This window comes from Apteryx mantelli, chromosome 5 (genome assembly GCF_036417845.1).
Source record: "Apteryx mantelli isolate bAptMan1 chromosome 5, bAptMan1.hap1, whole genome shotgun sequence".
Taxonomy (NCBI): Eukaryota; Metazoa; Chordata; class Aves; order Apterygiformes; family Apterygidae; genus Apteryx; species Apteryx mantelli.
Window position 1 is genome coordinate 79,322,502 of NC_089982.1, and position 17,536 is coordinate 79,340,037.

Consider the following 17,536-nt stretch of genomic DNA (forward strand, 5'->3'; position numbering starts at 1 on the left):
TGACGATCTTGGCATCTTTGTTACAGTCAACTATAGAATGAAATCCACAGTGGCTGTTTTAGGCAAATATACAAGGCAGTTTTCAAAAAGTGAAAACACGTACTTAGAGTTTGAATTGTATTTGGCAGTGGGCTGAGCTAGTCTGCAAGCAACTCTGATCTGGGAGTGATTTCCTTCCGTCTTGCATCCAGTGTCAAAACAAGACTGTACTACATGGGGTTGTGTGGGAGTTACTCTAGGTCATTTATCTTTCATTTTTTATTAGCAACCAACAAAGTAGTATGCATGTTAAATTTGCAGTCAACAGGAAGCTGGACAGATGTGAAAGATAAGATAGCATTCAAAATAATCTTGGCAACTTGTAGGAATGGTGTGACAGGGAGGAGATGGTGGGGAAAGACAGGATCCTTTTCAGTCAGGTGCTAAATGTAGATAGGATTAAACCACACAAATCCAGAGCAGGGGGCAGCTGGTTAGCATTCCTTCAGAAAAGGGATCTGGGAGAGAGTTCTGCTGTTGGAAGAAAGGCTAGCTTCAGGCTAGGCCTTATGAGTGGGATTATATGTGGCAAGATGCATGAGATAATCCTGTGTTTCACAGGAATACCTATAAGTACTTGAGATGCTGCACTTATGACTGCGGTGTCCAGGGGAGAGCAGCATGACTGACATCCTGAAAATGTGGGAAATCATGAGGGAGCAGTGGAAGAATTTGAGTTCAAAATTACATGGTAGACTGGGCTTAAATTGCAGCTAGAATGAGTGAAAGTTTCTCCTAAGGCCTAATATAAAAATAAGGATAGGGAATCACTGAACAGATGCATGAAGAGATAGTAGCTCTTCCACAAATGAACATCTGTTAAGAGCAACCATCTGTCAGGAATGATAGCAACATCTGATGTTGCTCTGAGGCAAGGGAAAAGGCTAGCTGATTTCCCACAGTCCTTTCCCAACCTATTTTCCTACGGTTCTGTGTGACTTGCATCTCCACGCAAGCCTAGATGTTAAAAGGTAAATAACTTCTAGAGGAAGAAGAGTTGAGTTATAGGGTGGTAAGGAAAGCACCAGGAAGGGCTATGTGAATGAAGATGGGGTGACACCAAAGGGGCAGTGTAGAGCTAGACTTCTAAAAGGTTCGGGAGAAAACATTCCTAGAGCTGAAATATAAAACTCTGACTGATGAGAGAAGCTATAAGCCCTCTAAAAAGCAAGGGAGACAAATACCTGGCTTTGAGAATGCTGCTGGTCTCCCTGTGTTGGGAGCAATGTTGACAGCATAGGGCACAGGCACCTTGACTGGCATCAGCTACAGTGTGTGGGAGCGTTGGGGGGGGGGGGTCTGTGCCAGGGCAAAAAAGCCTAAAAGAGCTAATGTACACAATGTCCTTTATTTTTTCTGAAAGGAGGTTGGTTTTTTTGCTTCCTGTGGAGGCCCCAGCAAACAGGCTGTCAGCTGGGTGGGAAACAGGCAAAAGATGTGCGCTGATGACATGCGGTGTAAACTCTTAACTGCCTGGTCCCAGGAGTAACTCAGCAAATAGTTAATTTTCTCTCTGCTGCAGCTGTGAAGTTAGTGCCTAGTATGCAGGAATATGATGGAAGCATCCTGGGGGCAGCACACTTTCTATACTGAGTACAGGTCCCAGCTAAAGAAATAAGTAAGAATCAGGGGGGTTTGTGAATCTGGCACTGAAAGGAATAGCTAGCAAATGCTTGCTATCCCTGTTGCACAGAATGAGATCTAGATGAGATACCTCTTTCTGTGACTGTCCAGTCTAAAGTTATTTGCTGGATTTCCTTATGAATCCTGTTAGTTCTTGACCTCATGAAATCCTTTAGCAATGAGCAATCATGTAAATGTTTCAGTTTCTGGTCTCATCGACTGCCTTGCCTGTCAGGCTTTCCCTTGCCTTTCCTTTCCTAAAATACATAGAACGGGATATTTTTCACTTGCTTGTGTAGTAAACGACAAACTGGGGGTGAATGAAATGCCAGGCATTGAATGAACTAGAATGGGAGAGCACTTCAGATGACTCCTTGCCTCTGGAAAACAAGGCATTCCTAAACTGCTGATGACAATCCTTTGTACGATGGTGCTAAATACCTGACTGAGTATTGCATTCTTTTAGTCCCCATCTTGTCTGCCTTGATGTTCCTATATTTAAGGACCATAATAACTTTTCTTGTTCTGGAGCAATGGTGGGAGCTTCTGGTGAGCTCTCTGTTAACTGTGGCCCTATTCAGAGTTGCCGCTTGCCAGAAGGCAGGTCCATGTTGCAGGTTTGGCCAACAATCGCCTTTCTGAAGTGCATAAATCCGTATTCAGGTACATCCAAGGCTATTGTGGCAGGGTGGGCCAGGTTCACCAAGCACACCAAATCTTGCATGAGGACCTACTCCTTGGTATTTACCTTTGTACTAATCACGGGCAAGTTTGTCCTTAGTGAGGTTGCATTTACTTTCGAATTGCAGATGAAGATGTTGATTAGCTGTTGGGTGTGAAGCTAGTCTCTGCAGAATCCTCTGACAACATACAAGTTTGACAGTCTTATCAGTGTTTTGCAGATTTCCCCAAAATAGCTTTTCTTACTCTGTTCAGTATGTGCATTTTACATACTATACAGTGTTAATTTTCAAAACACAGTTATGGGTACCCAAGTATAGATCTACACGCTTGCACAGGGGACTTTAAGAGCAGTACTCGTAGTCTCATTAGAGATTACCCAGGGCAGCTCAGCAGACTCCCTGGGGTGTTTTCTTCTAGTCTTCTGCCTTGTTCTTGAAGGAGATGAGCAGGCTGGGTTGGCAGCATGTGTTGCCACATGCTCACGCTGCGACGGGCCTGGTTCAGGAGCTGGGGGCTGCTGTTTCCACAACATCTCCATGTGCCTTCTCCTCAGCATTATAAACGGACTGGCATTAAATAGCCAGGATCTGGGCCCCTGCCACTGTGGCTGCTTATTCTTGGATCCCTTAGTAAAGCTTGCTAGTTGTTTAATGAAAAAACAAATAAGCCAAAAAAACCAACAGTTTTAGAGGAGCACTGCTACCATATGCTTAGCAGCCCATTCTGGTGTGTTTTCAAAGTGAGTTTTGACATCAGTTGTTTTGGAGTTTGTGTGTAATTAACATCATCCAAGCTATTGCTCCCACCACCATCTGGTCAGCGTGATAATCACAGATATGCTGAAAGCTGGTATTTACTAGGGAAAAATGAGGGTGCCTTCACTATCTGCAGCTTCTTGGAGCCATCCAGCAGCACTGCTTGTATGTGCTTTTTGTTATTGCAGAATTACTTGGAGGTCTGTCCCGTGAGTCATTTGAATTCCAGGAAGTACCGCATGAAGCATTGCATCTTATTTTTTATATCCTTAAAACAAAAACTAAACCGTAAGGTTAAATGCTTCACGATGTCTCAGTTTGGATAAAGAAATGCAGTGTCCTGGTTCAAGTAACACTTGCCCAATGTGAGTGAGGATATGATTTAGAGAGGGGACTGTTCTGTTTGACATACAAAATTTTTGCATCTCGCTTTCCAAACCAGGCTTAGCTAAACTCTTCCCAACAGCAGTATGGAGTAAGAGAATACTTCCAGGACACCCATCCAGGTTGGGGTGCCATCCAGCTGTCTTAGCTGCCCTCCTTTTGCTTTTTTTTCTTCTCTGCTTCATCCCTTGCTGGGGCTGCCATGTGTCAGGCTGGAATTTCTCAGGCGCTGTCTGAATGGGCTTCTGGGGAGCACCAGAGCTGTGGCTCATGGTTAGATGCCTGCAGCAACGAAAAGTCAGAGCTGTAGCCCATACGTGTGGTGTGTGTGCAGTAGCAATGGGATTGCTCATCGAAATTCAGTGCTGCCGATCACTCCAACCTCAGGCAGACAGACATTCCTCAAAACCCATTCTCACATGCTTCTCGGGCAGAAAAAGAAAGATCTGGGAAGAGAGAGGCAGGGGGTGGCCCTGGGCTGCTTGCGGCTTTTGCTTTTTTGCAGCTAATGAGGCTGCAGTGCAGCATATGACGACCTGATTTTGCTGCATGACCCTGCTTCATCCTTCGAATGGTTTGTTCCACGCACGGAACAAGACGTCTTCCTGCGGCAGATGGAGCATGTAGTCGTATGAATGGAAAATCTTGCATAATGCAGAAAAGTGCATCAGAGTGAATTAAAATTAGAAAGGCACCCTTACGTTTCTTATTTGATAATTCTGAAGGACTCTGCAATTTTCGAGTCTCTCTAACAAATTTTTAAAATGTGAAGTGATACCTTACAACTCCGATATTGAAAAAAGGATATAAACATGAGAATGTATTGATTTCTCCAGATTTGGTCATCAGCATTGTTGGGATCTTAGATGTACAGCAGAGTCATTTACTGTGAGCTAAGAGCCTGATAGTTTTGCTTTGCTTCTTGTCTGATAATATGGATCCACCAGAGGGGAAATATCCAGGCAGCAGCAAGGTGCTGGGGTCGCTGGCCCAGTGCATGTGAAATGTTTTCAGAGTTGAGCTGCTAAACTCAGATCTCAGGGAAGTGTGTACAAACTGATGTTTATTCCAGCCCTTAAAGCAAGGTCAAATTTGGATGAAATTTCATAGGAACCACATGCATATTTCTGACATTAGCTTTGTGATGGTCGTGCCAACTCTGCCAAAATTAAGTCCCTATAGATGCTAAGGCTTCTTAGCTAAATGATTGAGAAGTCTTTTTTTCTTTTTTAATTGGTCAAAAAAGTATTTTTTCCTTATCTTTGTATGAAGAATGCTGAGATATATTTCTATATATATCTGTATCTATTTATATACATACATACACACACACACATATATAAAACAAATGAAAGAAATCAGTCTGAAGCAAATATCTGAGATACTTCATAGAAAAACTTCAGCCTGAACACCTTTCAGTAGGCAAAGTTATAAGCCAGTGAAAACAGGTCTAAAAACATGTTATGGAAAATGTTGGGCAACCTGATCTTGGAGCTCTTTTCTGTCATCTCAGACAGGGTGAGACTGTCCAATTTGTCTGATTAGGCGTTCACATATACCTAATACCTAATGCAAATGTTTTTAATTTCAAATGTCATTATATTGGAGTGTGTCTAGGGTAAATGGGGAAAATAGGGACAGAAACAAAGAGAAAAACCACGGAAATCAACAGAAATAGAGGAATTTGAATAGGAAAAGTCCAGTACAGGAGATCATTATTAGGCTAGAAAGCATGCAGCACAATGTCAGGAGCATAGAAATGCAAGCTGTCATATGCAGTACTTTTTGTAGCCTGAAAAATATATTCTTTCTAAGGAAGGCGTTTGTATTGGTCTAGCTTAGTCAGGGCCAGCGGGAATGGCAGGGAATAGCCTTTATATCAGCCTCCTTTATATCTCACCCTCCTTGAGCTGTTGCCAAGAAAAGTTTCCTAAAAGCATTGCTCTTCAGGAAAAGAATGGGCTTTAACCCGTGAGCAGGAAAGGGCTTGGGATGTAAAAGTCTTGTTTGTGCTTACGCAAAATAGCTTGAAGCTATCTAGACCTTGAACTCCTTCAGGCTTATATCTTTCTTGCATATTAAGAGCTGTTAAGAATGGTAGCATTGACCCTAGCAGCTCTTAGACAGGAAAAGACTGTTGGGTTTTTTTGCCTTTTTTTTTTTTCTAGCTAATTTGTCTAAAGCTGCGTTTTCACACACGCCGGTATTCAGCGTTACACCTGCTCCTAAATTCACTTGCAAATGATAACATCAGCCCTCCTTTTCACATGTTCCTTTAAACTCCCCTCCATCAAGGGCTCCGTCCCCGCTGATCTGTTTTGCTCCGCTTCGCCCGGCAGCTCCTTCGCCAAGTGCCAGGAGCAAAGCGGATTGCCGGAGCCGGGCCGAGCCTTGGGCGGCCGCAGCGGCGGGATGCGCGGAGGCAGCCGAGGAGGCAGCGGCACAATGGGGCCAGTTAATCCGTTCTGCGAGCGGCCAGCTGTTGGGCTGCCTGCTCGCCCCGCTCGCCCCGCTCGCCCCGCCGATAGTCATGCAAATGGGGCACCCAGGCGGGGAGCCAGCTGGGCTCCAGCGCTCTCCTTAGCGGGGCCGCTCGCCTCGCCGCCAAGCGCGCCCGCTCCGGGAAGAGGCTCGCCGTTCGCCAGCCTCAGCCTCGCCTTCCGCGTGCATGAAAGCTAGAAGTTGTTTAAGGGGGGGAAAAAAGTGCTGAATGCCCAAGGTCCGTGCAAGCGGCCTTTGCAAGGGCATCTGCACAGCTCCCCTTCCCCAGCCCCCTGCCCCTCCTCCAGCCGACCCTCATCTTATTGCAAGGTTTTGTTTGAAATTGGGCGCAGAAATGTGAAAAATTGAGATGGTGCAAGAAGCGGTCGGGCTTCAGCTTCGGTGCCCGGTAAAGTGGCTGATCCTGCGGCTTTGCTGCCTCCCCTGCTGTCTTGGTGAGCCGGAGTTTGGTGGGTTTGTGCACCAGTGGCCTTGTTCCCCTGACTCTGGATTAGTTCAGCAACAGGGTGAAAAGGCTTTTCCACAGGCTTTTCCCTTTTCCCTAGGCTTTCGTGTCGTTGCCATTTCAGGGGGATAACCGGGCAGGTTACGATGCACCCGCAGCCGGTGCCAGCTTGCTTCCGCTGAGGCCTGAAGGCCGATACGGAGATTTCCAGCCCGAGGCGACATGCGGTAGGGCTGAGCTCTGAAATAGGGCTGCTAATGCGCAGAGACGCCCGCCAGGGCACCACGAGGGAGCAGGGCGGCCAGGGACTGCTCCCGGGCTGCAGCCAATGGCAAAACCTCCCTGGAGCCGTGCGCGGGAGGCGGACACGCTGCACCTTGCGAGCACGCCAGCATCGCTGCGAAACTCACGGCTGGGGGAGAAGGGAAAAAAAATTCCTGGAAAGCACACCCGCTGCCATGAAACCCTGCTGCCCCGTGGGGACCTTAGTCCAGGAAGGCCGGGATGCTCTGCCCCAGGAGCAGCCGAGGTGCTGGTCCTGTGGGTTCTCGGCACCGGGATGCCTCCTTCCTTCGGGCAGAGCTGGGAGCAGGTCTGGCAAAAATACAAATGGCAATTCACCCGGTCGCAGCCCGTTGCAGCGGCAGGGACTTCAGACTGTTGCAATCCACCTGTGCAAACTTTGAACCGCAATTAGTCCCATCAATGTCGGTCTCTTAAATGTTTAACCGTGTGGTTCGGACGAGGCAGGGGAGTGCCGGCGGGAGAGCAGCGAAGGCGGCGAGCGCGGCGGGGGCTGAGTGCGAAGCCGTGCTTGCCGCGGACAAATGTTTGGAGGGGGCAAGGCTCTCCCGGATGGGTGGGTTTGTAGACTGGTCTCCAAAGCCAAAGGAAAACAGTGGATCACGGATAAAATAAATGGAAGAGCACAGCTTTTTAAGACATCAAAACAGGTTTGAGAGGCGTAAGCTGCGCGAGAGTTTACTGCGCTTGGCAGCAGCAGAGGCTGCGTCAAGGCGCTTGTAGGTGTGTGGGGAGCGATGTTCTCCAGTATCCTTCCCCTCCGAAATGCTTGAGTGGTCTGGTGCGTCTCTCAGATCCTCTCCACCTGCTCCTCGGGGTCGCTGCTGGGAGCAGCCCGCCATGTGGGTGCCCCGAGGCCCTGCTGCCTGCGGGGAGGAGGTCTCTCTCCCCAGAAAGGGAAGGTGCTTTTTGACCCATCAGGTGCTTGAACACCGATTCGTTCTCCATTTGTCGCTCTTTCACTGGAAAATCCACATTTCTCTTGATGTTAACTCCCATGAATGGTTTTTACCATCTAATTTTAATGCTTTTTGCAAGCAGCCTGTCTCAATATTTGACTGACTCCTATAGACATATTCCAGACTACTAGCAAAATAATGTGCTTTCCAAGGATGACTTTACTGTCTGGTGAAAGTTGTTCAGCGTCTTTGGTAAAAATGTATTTATAATCACAATTATTTTTCTCTTTTTTTTTTTGCAAGTGAAATGGGAAGTCTGATTAGAAAAGAAATCCAGGGTTTCCCTAATGAAGTTAAGTGACTAAATGAGGAAAACGAATGATGACCATAATACATTCCAGCCTAGATGCTGCATGCAGCCGTCTGTGCTTTCCAGACTGGGAGTAATTCAGCCTCCTGGCCATCACTTTTTTTGCAGTAGAAGAAATATTCTTATTTGACCAGCAACAGAACCACCGTTGTGATTCCCGGCTGTGCACGGCAACAGATGACTTCCTCCAAAAGACCCTGCTTTCATGATTAATTCTCCAATGCTACGATGCCACTGCACACACCTGCCACCACTTTCTCATACCTAGCTCTGGGGTGCAATCTCCACACCAGGGTCACTGCATGAGCCCCATGGGAGCTGGTCCTCGGGGATCTACCTTAAAACTGCCGAGGGAGCCGGCGGCAGAGCCGTGGACGGACGCTAGGACTCCCCAGTCTTGCATCTGCGCTTCCAGCTCAGCATTGCCCTCCTGCTCCGCCGTGGTGGGGAGCTGCTCCTTGGGGCATCAGGCACCTTCTCGCACCTGGTTTTCTGGAGGCCCAGCAGGACCCTGATCCCATGTGTCAGAGCACCCTCAGCATCTTGGCTGCTGTTTTTATAACTATAGCACCATTTACCTGAAACAGGTTTTCTGCAGTTTCATAGCTCGGTTCATGTTTTTAACGTCACTCATGCTGCTACCTGTTTAACACACGTTAAAGCAGCGTGACAACACGTGCTGGCCCCAACAGGGTGTCTCTCCGCCAGGCTGGACCGTACTGCGCTGCCTGCCGGGGGAGCGCAAAGCGCTGCTGTCGGGAGACGACGTCAGCAGGCGGCACGGATCGAGGCTCCTCTCCCCTTCCCCGATGCGGCGGGGGGCTGGCAAGGTCCGTCTCCTTCCCGCCTGCTTAGCCGAAGCGCGGCCCGGAGTTCGGTGGAGGCAGCTCAGCGAACGTCAGCGCTGGCCTCGCTGTGCTGCATTGTTTTCGTGGGTGTCTGCACCTTTCAGGCGAGCGCCAATTAGGAGGGGGGCAGGCGAGAGGAGAGAAAGGAAGCAAATAGAGGCAAAGCGATTCAGCTCGCAGCAAATCTGCAGCCTGTTTGCCAGACAGATGGAACCACGTAGTCGATGGCTTTGCTGCAGCCGGGCCCCCGAGCAGGTGGGTATTTTGGAAACGATGAGCAGTTTGCCCTCCTAATTCACGGCTGCCCAGCTTACACCGGACATATGTTGATTACAACTTCACTTGGCTCCTGCTGTTGCAAGAATTAGGATGTGTTCGCCCCTCCCCACCTGCCTTAAAAAGAAACTGCTGGGATAAAAACAAAAAAAAAAAAGTTACAAACACTTGTTGCGTTTGAGTGGAAAGGGCAAATGAGGGTTCAGAACCACATGGGCATGATTTCACTTAAGTACTAATTGCTGCCTGCCTTTCATTAAGGGACCATCATGGCTGTCCCGGCAGCATTTTGAACGTATATGCAGATGGGCAGATGGCCCTTTGCTGTAATACAAGCAGACGCATCTAATGTTACAGATGGATTATTATGTTGATTCATCGCTAAAAGAAAAACTTATCTCACAATAGGGCATTCGTTTGAGCAGAGTTCCTTCTCGAGCTTATGTTCCTCTTCGGTATTGCCGGCTTTTCACTCTGCAAAACACGCTTCTCTATCGGCAAGGCTAATATTTCCCCTTCTGGGCTGCAAAAAGAGAAAGAAAAAAAAGTTAAAGAGCCAGTCTAGGCATAAAATGGTCCTTCTGGGAACTTAGAAGATGCTGCATAACTCCAGCTGCTGCTGGCCAGGGAGGCGCCTATGTTAAGCTGTGTGTATCCTCCACCTTTCTAACCCTTACTGAACTGTGGGCTGTTCCTAGGTCTTCCAGCACCAGCAGGTCAGACAGAAGGAAGATCTGGACAGACACGATAAATTTTCCTTGTGGAAGAGCATCTATTTGAAAGCTCAAGGTAATTTGCACAGATGATATTTTAGCCTCAGGCACCAGCATAGCTATCAGTGGACTGGTAGATACGGGTCAAAACGCATGCTTCACCATTGCGGTAGGATGAACATGGTACTTGCACGACGAATGCTCAGAAGATGTATTTGTAAGGACTACATGGTGTCTCATCCAGTTGTTTAATAGCACATCTCATGCTTGTGTCGTGTGGGGGCAGAAGCCAGGTGAGGGCTGTCCTGTCCCTGGTCCAACAGCAATAAGACAAGGAAGTAGGTGGATGGTTGGGTGGCAGCAGATTGTGGCTCTGCTCAGGCTGTTGCCTACAAAACTACCTTTTCTGGCTTTTCCCATGGGAATCCTCCGGGTCTTGTGTCCTCTGGGGCTGCAAGTTCTGTCAGTCTTGTCAAAGTTAGTTCCTTTCCCTGGGACGTCCTCCATGGCACCCTGGAGGAATGGGGTGAGGACATTCAAGTAACAGCCTCTGGCATCGCTTGTCACCGATTATGTTGTAGTTGTGATAGAAATAGCGTTCTTGTTTCACTCTTTTTCCAAAAAATATGGGGCGGGGGGAGGGAAATCTTCTTCCTTGACCTGATATTGTGATATTGATATTGTCTCCGCTAGAGAACCCATCTCCTGCTCCTTATCTACCCAGCCTTTGTAACTTGGCATTGTCAATCCAGGCAGAGCTCTGCCGCAAGTTTGACCAACAAGAGAAAACAAACAGAAGGAGGTGAACTCAGAGATGAAAGCTGGGGCTGCAGCTGGTGCAAACAAGGCTGTTATTTTAAAGCTGGCCTGCACTGCACCTTTTAGTAATGAAGCAGCACCAGAATGTCCCCAAAAATAAGAGCAGAAATTGCACCACAGCTGAGATATGTGCCATGGCTGGTTGTGCCACTCCAACAACAGTCTGTCCTGAAATCACACCTTTTCTCTCACTTTTTGAGATGCGGTATAACCCACTGCCCCAGGAGGTCTGGCGAGTTAGAAATCCTCTAATCAGTGGGGTTCCTCCAAAGGAGAAAGTTATGTGTCAAGCACTGAGAATGAACATCAAGTGATCGCTTAGGTGTGCTGTTATCTGGGTAGACTTGCCTGTCATCAGTGTTTTCTGGGTTGGTTTTCTTGCTCAGTCCATGTTTTCTGCGTTTCAGGTCAGTGTGTCTGGACAAGCATTAAAATCTGAGTGTCCAGTTCACAGCTTGCCCCAGTGACACCTGTTGTGTTCTTGAAGTTTGAGTCCAAACAGTCCCCTCAGGTGTCTGTGTCTGGAGTTTGATGGTGCTTTGTAGAGACTGAGGGCTACTGGGGATCCCCCCCACAATGATAAAAGCCTCCAGATAACAGACAGCTCCAATAAATAAGCAAAACACCTAGCTATGTATGTAGAACAAGCAATCACCAAAGCCAGCAGAATTTAGGACAGACACATGTAAAACATCAGGATAAAAACTGTTGCATTACATTAAGTAATGTTACATAACACAGGGAGTTGGATATAGCGCTTAAAACAGAAAATGACTGTGTGACTTTCAGTTCTAGTTTCTCAGTGACATAAACTGGCATTATGCAACAGTTGACCTGTCTGTAAAATAGGGGAGTTGGTATTTACTTATGTCCCGGGCATGTGAGTCATCAATTAATATTTGCAAGACAGTTGGAGGACTTTGGATGAGGGGCTGGGCAGGCACAACGGCTACGCTTCCGAGTCTCCACCGTCAGATGTAGCCCAGCAGCGAGTGCAGGCACGTGCCTGTGTGCAACCATGCTGGTCCATAAACAGCTTTCCTAAAGGATCAGCATGGCTTCAAATAAGAAAAAAACACAATTAGTTGTTTGTTAATTAACCTTACTTTGAATTGCCTTGTGTCTAGGTACCAGGAGACTTTATGCTCACGCTACTGATGCTTTTGTCATATCCAGCCTGGGCAATGGCTTATGTACTGACCATAAGAGGCCAGGCTAGATGGCTGCTATGGATCTGCTTGGCCTCAGTTTTGATGAACATGTGCATCCTTTCGTAGCAAGAAAATGTTTTTGCTTAAATATGCCATCTATATCTAACAACATTAACTTCAGTGGTCTCCACTTCCTCCAGCTGTCTGATGTTACCAGTGTGACATTATTTCCCAAGCTCTTTTGAAAGCTTTAAAAGAGAACAATTCTGGGAACCCGTTTTGGGGCAAGGTTTGTTAGAAGGTGTCTGCCTCCAGCAGCTCCCATTGTGATATTTATGACCTGATTTTTCAAAGAGCTCAGCACTCAACTTCTCAGTTCTGGGTAAAAAACGGGCCATTTATTTTCTGCTGCTAAATGGGATTTAAACTAATCTTTGAAAATCTGGCCCAAATATTTCTTCTATAATTAAAAAGGGGAAAATTCTAACTCTTAGAGTTATAACTGTCAAGGAAATTCTAGTGTCGTTGCTATCTAAGGCATAGCCCTTGAGAGTTCTCACATTTATATTTTGCTGAAAGGCAGTGGGAACATCTTTCCACATGGCTCAGGAAAACAAGGTAGTCAAATAGAAGAGTGGGAGAATTTAGGATTGCAGTGATGACATCTTCCACAGTGACCTCATTGCTTAGCACTATGATTTAGTCAACTATTTTTGAGAAACGTAGGAGAACAATTTAAATTAGGAATACAGAGGGGAGCAACGATCCCATCCATTTGAAGAAAGAGGCAAGGAAACCAGGTCTTCCTGAGGGCTCCTTGATGCTCCCATATTCTCTCTGTAGGAAGGAAGCCAGCTCTCTGCAAAGGATGGGCTTGATCCAGCAACGAGCACATCCCTGTGAAGGTGAGAGAACATGAGTGTTGGGGATCCTCTGCCTCTGAGACCACCTTTGCGTGAACAAGAACTGGAGCTTTCCTGCAAACAAAGGTAGGTCAATGTTTCACAGAGAAGCAGCAAACCACCGTGCTCACATCAGCTGGACTAGATGATAAGTAGGTGTCTAACTTGCCTTGTTCATACCCAGGTCAGGATGGGAAAAGGGGAGATGTTTTCTCTTCTGTTCCCTGTAAGATCTAGTTGCAGCACCTGCAAAGTCAATGTTATGTGCACGTTTGCTAGGGTCCTGTCCAGGCTGGCTGAGGTCTCTTTTTCTCTGGATGATTCACGTTGTCGATAGCCTCTGTCGTGCTTCTTTCCTTGCAGAATCACAGTGTCCAAGCTGTTGGTCCCACTGCATAAAGGAAGACGCTAGCTCAGTGTGTTAAGACCATGCAGAACATTTATAGTATGGAATAAAAAAGTAAAGGTGAAATGTGCAGCCTAGGGCTCCTGGTTCTCTCTTGTGTGCTCCTGGGAATGGAATTTTTGCCCATTGGACTTGAGCTGCTCTAAAAAGCACAGAACAAAAGCTAATCTTAAAAGTGATCCGCAAAGGAATAAATGGCAGGCTCATTCATTGTTATTCATGTACGGTGCTCAAAGCGCACTTGAAATGGTTGGGATTTTCTGTGAACATTTTCTTTTTAATTCTGCTTGGGTTTTTGGCAGGGAGGGGGGGTGGTATTTGTTTTAGCAGTGGCCCAGGCATATGTCCCTCCTGAAAAACATTGTGGCTGGCTGGGAAACCCGCACATTTGTGACGTCAGGGAACGCAACGCGTGCAAGCGAACAGGCACAAATGGGTTGGTGGGGGGTGCGACATTCTCCAAGAGGCAGACTGGCCTTTGTCTCGTACTTAATTTTATTCCTGCCTGCCCTGTGTTCTGTGCCACACGACTTACGCACTGAATCATGCTCGGCAGCCGTATTCACAAGCTGGCATAAATTTATTTTTCATCTGCTGGCCAATTACACCAACTGCCTCAACTGTTGTTTATTTTCTTCTGTTGCATCCTCTTGAGTTACTGTTAACAGTGTCCCTTTTGAGTAGAGATGGGCTTTTTGGCACTGAGGCCTGTCGGCCTGCCAAACTAATGGACCATATCTGTTATCTAACTATTTGTAAAGGCTCCAGTTTCAGGACGTCTTGCAGTTGCTGCGGCCACCTGTAGTGAACTGGCACGGCCACTGCCCGGGTAGGACGTGTCACCCCGGCTCAAGAGTGTCCTTTGGCACCGACCTGCCCTTGGGGGCACAGACAGTTATGGGCTTTGTGTATGGAAATGGCATTTCTGTGGCTGAAAGACTCATCTCCCTGGGCAGGGAGGGACAGCTGCTCCTGTGGGCTGTGCAGAGCCTTGCTCCATGCATGGGGAGACCAGGAGGTCTCCTGCACACTGCTGGTCAGAGGCTGGTCATCCGTCCAGAGAGGGACAAGACCATGAAGAGAGTTTCGAGAAGCCTGGTGTGGGAAGAAAGATGACAGTCCCTGGCCCTGTCTATAGATAAATGTGGAGTTTAAAAATGGAGTTAAATAGCCTGAAAAGCAGCAAAGGGAAAGGACATCTCTCCCATGATGCAGCTGTAACTCGGTCCTCTTTTGAGTAGCACCTCCCTGTCCCAGTGGCACCCAGTTAGCACTGGGTCCCACCCATGCAGCAAGCTCTGGGAGCAGAGAGCACTTGAACCCCGCAGGATCTCCTCCAGGTCCTTCTCCTGGCTTGTAAGACATGTTGGGTTTTGGCAGGCAGGCCAGAGGAGCTATTTGTGCCTTGCCTCGACACAAACCTGGGGCCAGCTCCACACAAACCAGCCCTGGCTTGCAAAATACTCCAGCCCTCTGAAAATGGCTCTGTCACTTTGCCGTCGCTCTGGTTACATGCGCTCTGTTTACAAGGCTCAGTGGGTTGTTTACTGCCGACCTTGGAGACTCATCTGGGAATTGGAAAGCTGAGCTGTTGTCTTTCTGCTTCATGACTCAACTTGGATATCCCCATGCCAGTGTATTTATCGGGATGCTGGAGGACTACAGCCTCCCTGAGCCATAGCTACAGCTGAAGTGGCACCACACCGAGAAAGGGGCCGACCTGAGAGGGGGGTTTCAGACCACAGGCTGTGTTCACAGTGCTGGCAGTCGGGAGGAGAACGTTGTCTGGCTGGTCGGCTGAGAGCCTTTGAACCGTGCTTGCTCAGAGATGTGCTCCCCGCGGTACCACAGGGCTGGTTTCTACATTCACCTCTTACAACAGGGGCCTCAGAAGGCTACGACAATGAGCAGGTTTAGCTGGTCATTTTGAACAGAAGGGTCTCTGGCAGGATGAGGGTCACCCAGCTTCACTTGGGAAAGACTTTGCATCTCTCCTGGGCAGCGGTTGTCACCGGAGCTATGGGAGCGAGGAAAGAGATGGTCCTCAGGGTCTCTATGGCAGCAGCTTTGCTGGTAAGCAGGGATATGGTGGCAATGCCACAGTCCATTTCAGCTCCCCTTGGGCAAACTCTTTTTTGCTCTTATTTTTTTCCCCCTGAAGCTATTTGACCTCTTCTTTTTCCCCACCAGCTCTGCCCAGCACATGGGGTTACAGGGATAAGAGGTGGCAGAGGTACACTGAGAGGGACCCACCTTCAAACAAACCTTGTTTGCAAACATTCCTCGCTGGAACGTGGTGCTGTGGCCCCCTTCCTCCATTGGCAGACACATTCCAGCCCAAGGGAGGACGTGTTACTTGAGCCCTGCATCTTGCACAGGCCAGCGCTGCCGGTGGGGCGAGGAGGTGGATATCAGCAGCCGGGTGGGCTGGCAGCCTCTGTGCTGAACCAGCAGCTGAGGAGACCGTATTCCTCAAAAGACTTCTTCATGCCAAGCCTGGGGCCTTCCAGTTGGAGAGGAGGACAGGGAGACACCATGGTTGAATGTTTCAGTTAACAAGTGCCCTTCTCTCTCTCCTGCCGGGCTTTGGTCATATACTAGAACTCCAAAAGGAAAGAGTTCCTGTACAGCCAATTCAGAGCTGCAGTTGTGTTAGTGTTTAAAGCCAACACCTTCAAGCCTTCTTAGGTCCATGTGAACAGATGGGTAGAGGGGCCTGGAAAGCCCTTAGTAACAGGATGCTCATGCTCCTGGCTGTGCCATGGACATCCCTATCACAGGGCGTTTCTGCTTTTCATGTAGACACTCAAGTTGGCAGAAGCAATTATGAACTTGTAGAGCCATTGGAAAGGGTTTGTCTCAGGTTCCTCATCCCACAGGATCTCCTCACACAACCGCAAGATCCCTTGCACTCTCCAGAGTATGCACTTGTGCTTGTAAGTCAAGCCATTACAAGCAGATTTGCCTGCTCTGAAGGCAAACTGGCCTCTTGTGCTTGCAAACCAAGGCTTGGCTCCTATTTCAAAAAGATCTGAAACCAGGACCCTACATAAATACCTTTATTGCAGGAACAGGAGTCTGCATAGCAATGCTACTTCCTTGCAAATGCAATCTGGAAAGGGTAAAGTCTTCCCATAAATATTTGGCAGTACGCCCAAGGTTCGTAGGCCAAAAGTGTTCACATGTGAGCCCTGTAAAGAATTCAGCAGCTTTAAGGTGCAACCTTTTTGCTCCCTTCGAGTCACTCATGCAAGAAACCCCATGAACTTCAGTGCAACTTCTCATGTGGTTACTGCTTCTCAGGCCAGCTCCTTACCACGCACTGAGCATTGCAAAATAGCCTCATTTCTAGATGTGCTGTTGACACCACAACATCCTTGATTCAACCAGACTGGTGGGTTCCTTGCATCTTTTTAGATGCCATGGTTTCAGCTTGAGGGCTGTGACAAAAAGCAATGTTCTGTACGCCCCCTTTGAGAGGTTTTGTTTTCTATTCTCGAGCTAGTGGAAGGACGTAGAGGTAAGGACAGGCCCCATGTTGCCAAGTTTGGAGTCATTTCCTCCTCCCAAGTGCTCAAGGCTGTTTGGAGCAGAGGTTGTACTTGAAGCTCATCTTTAGCCCTCAGCAAACTTTTCATAAACAGGAAAGAGCCCCAGGGAGGATGACAAGACAGAAATCAGTTCTGCTCTGAACTTTTGTTCTTCCCTCCTTTTTTTCTTAAACCTAACAATGCATCGCTTGATTTGTTGCCTCAAGAGCTGCCAGATGAAAGTAAAACTCCTTCCTTCAGGAGCGTGTGGCACTCTTCGGTGAGGCCTGCAGCATGCGGCTTGCCTCTCGCTGTACGGATGTAACCAGACCCTGTTTGCAGCAGAACAAATGCCACCTACCGGACCCGCTCCCTGACTGCAGCTGAAACACACGCAAAAATACAGTGTGTGAGAGAGGAAAGTAGGTGCAAACACAGCTGCTGTGACAAGGACCCTGACTCTGCATTCAGGGCATGCTGTCTTTCCCAGGTGGTTTCCCAGCCTGGAAGAGCAAAGGGAACACTACCAGGTGGGTTAGCCAGAGTGCAGAGTGTTATCTCAGCCTTACTTCAGTTTTTGCTTTGTTTCCTTCCATAATGTCACTGCTGTGAGGGGAAGGGAAATCCCTTGTTTATCAAATGTGTTCTCCAGTTTTTCACTGCAGCCTCTCGTGCTCTCTGGGAGCTTGCTGAAGTGCCAGAAGGCAGTGGGGAAATCCTCCCTTGTGCTAATGTTCCCTGCCCCGAGGCTTACCCTGCTCTGAGGGGGCAAGGGGCTCCCTGGCTGCAAACAGCTTAAGTAGACCTCCTAATCAAAGAAAAGGGTTGGTCTGCTTCTGCGTGATCTGTTCTTGGACCTTTAAGATTTAACAGGCCACTGAAAAATA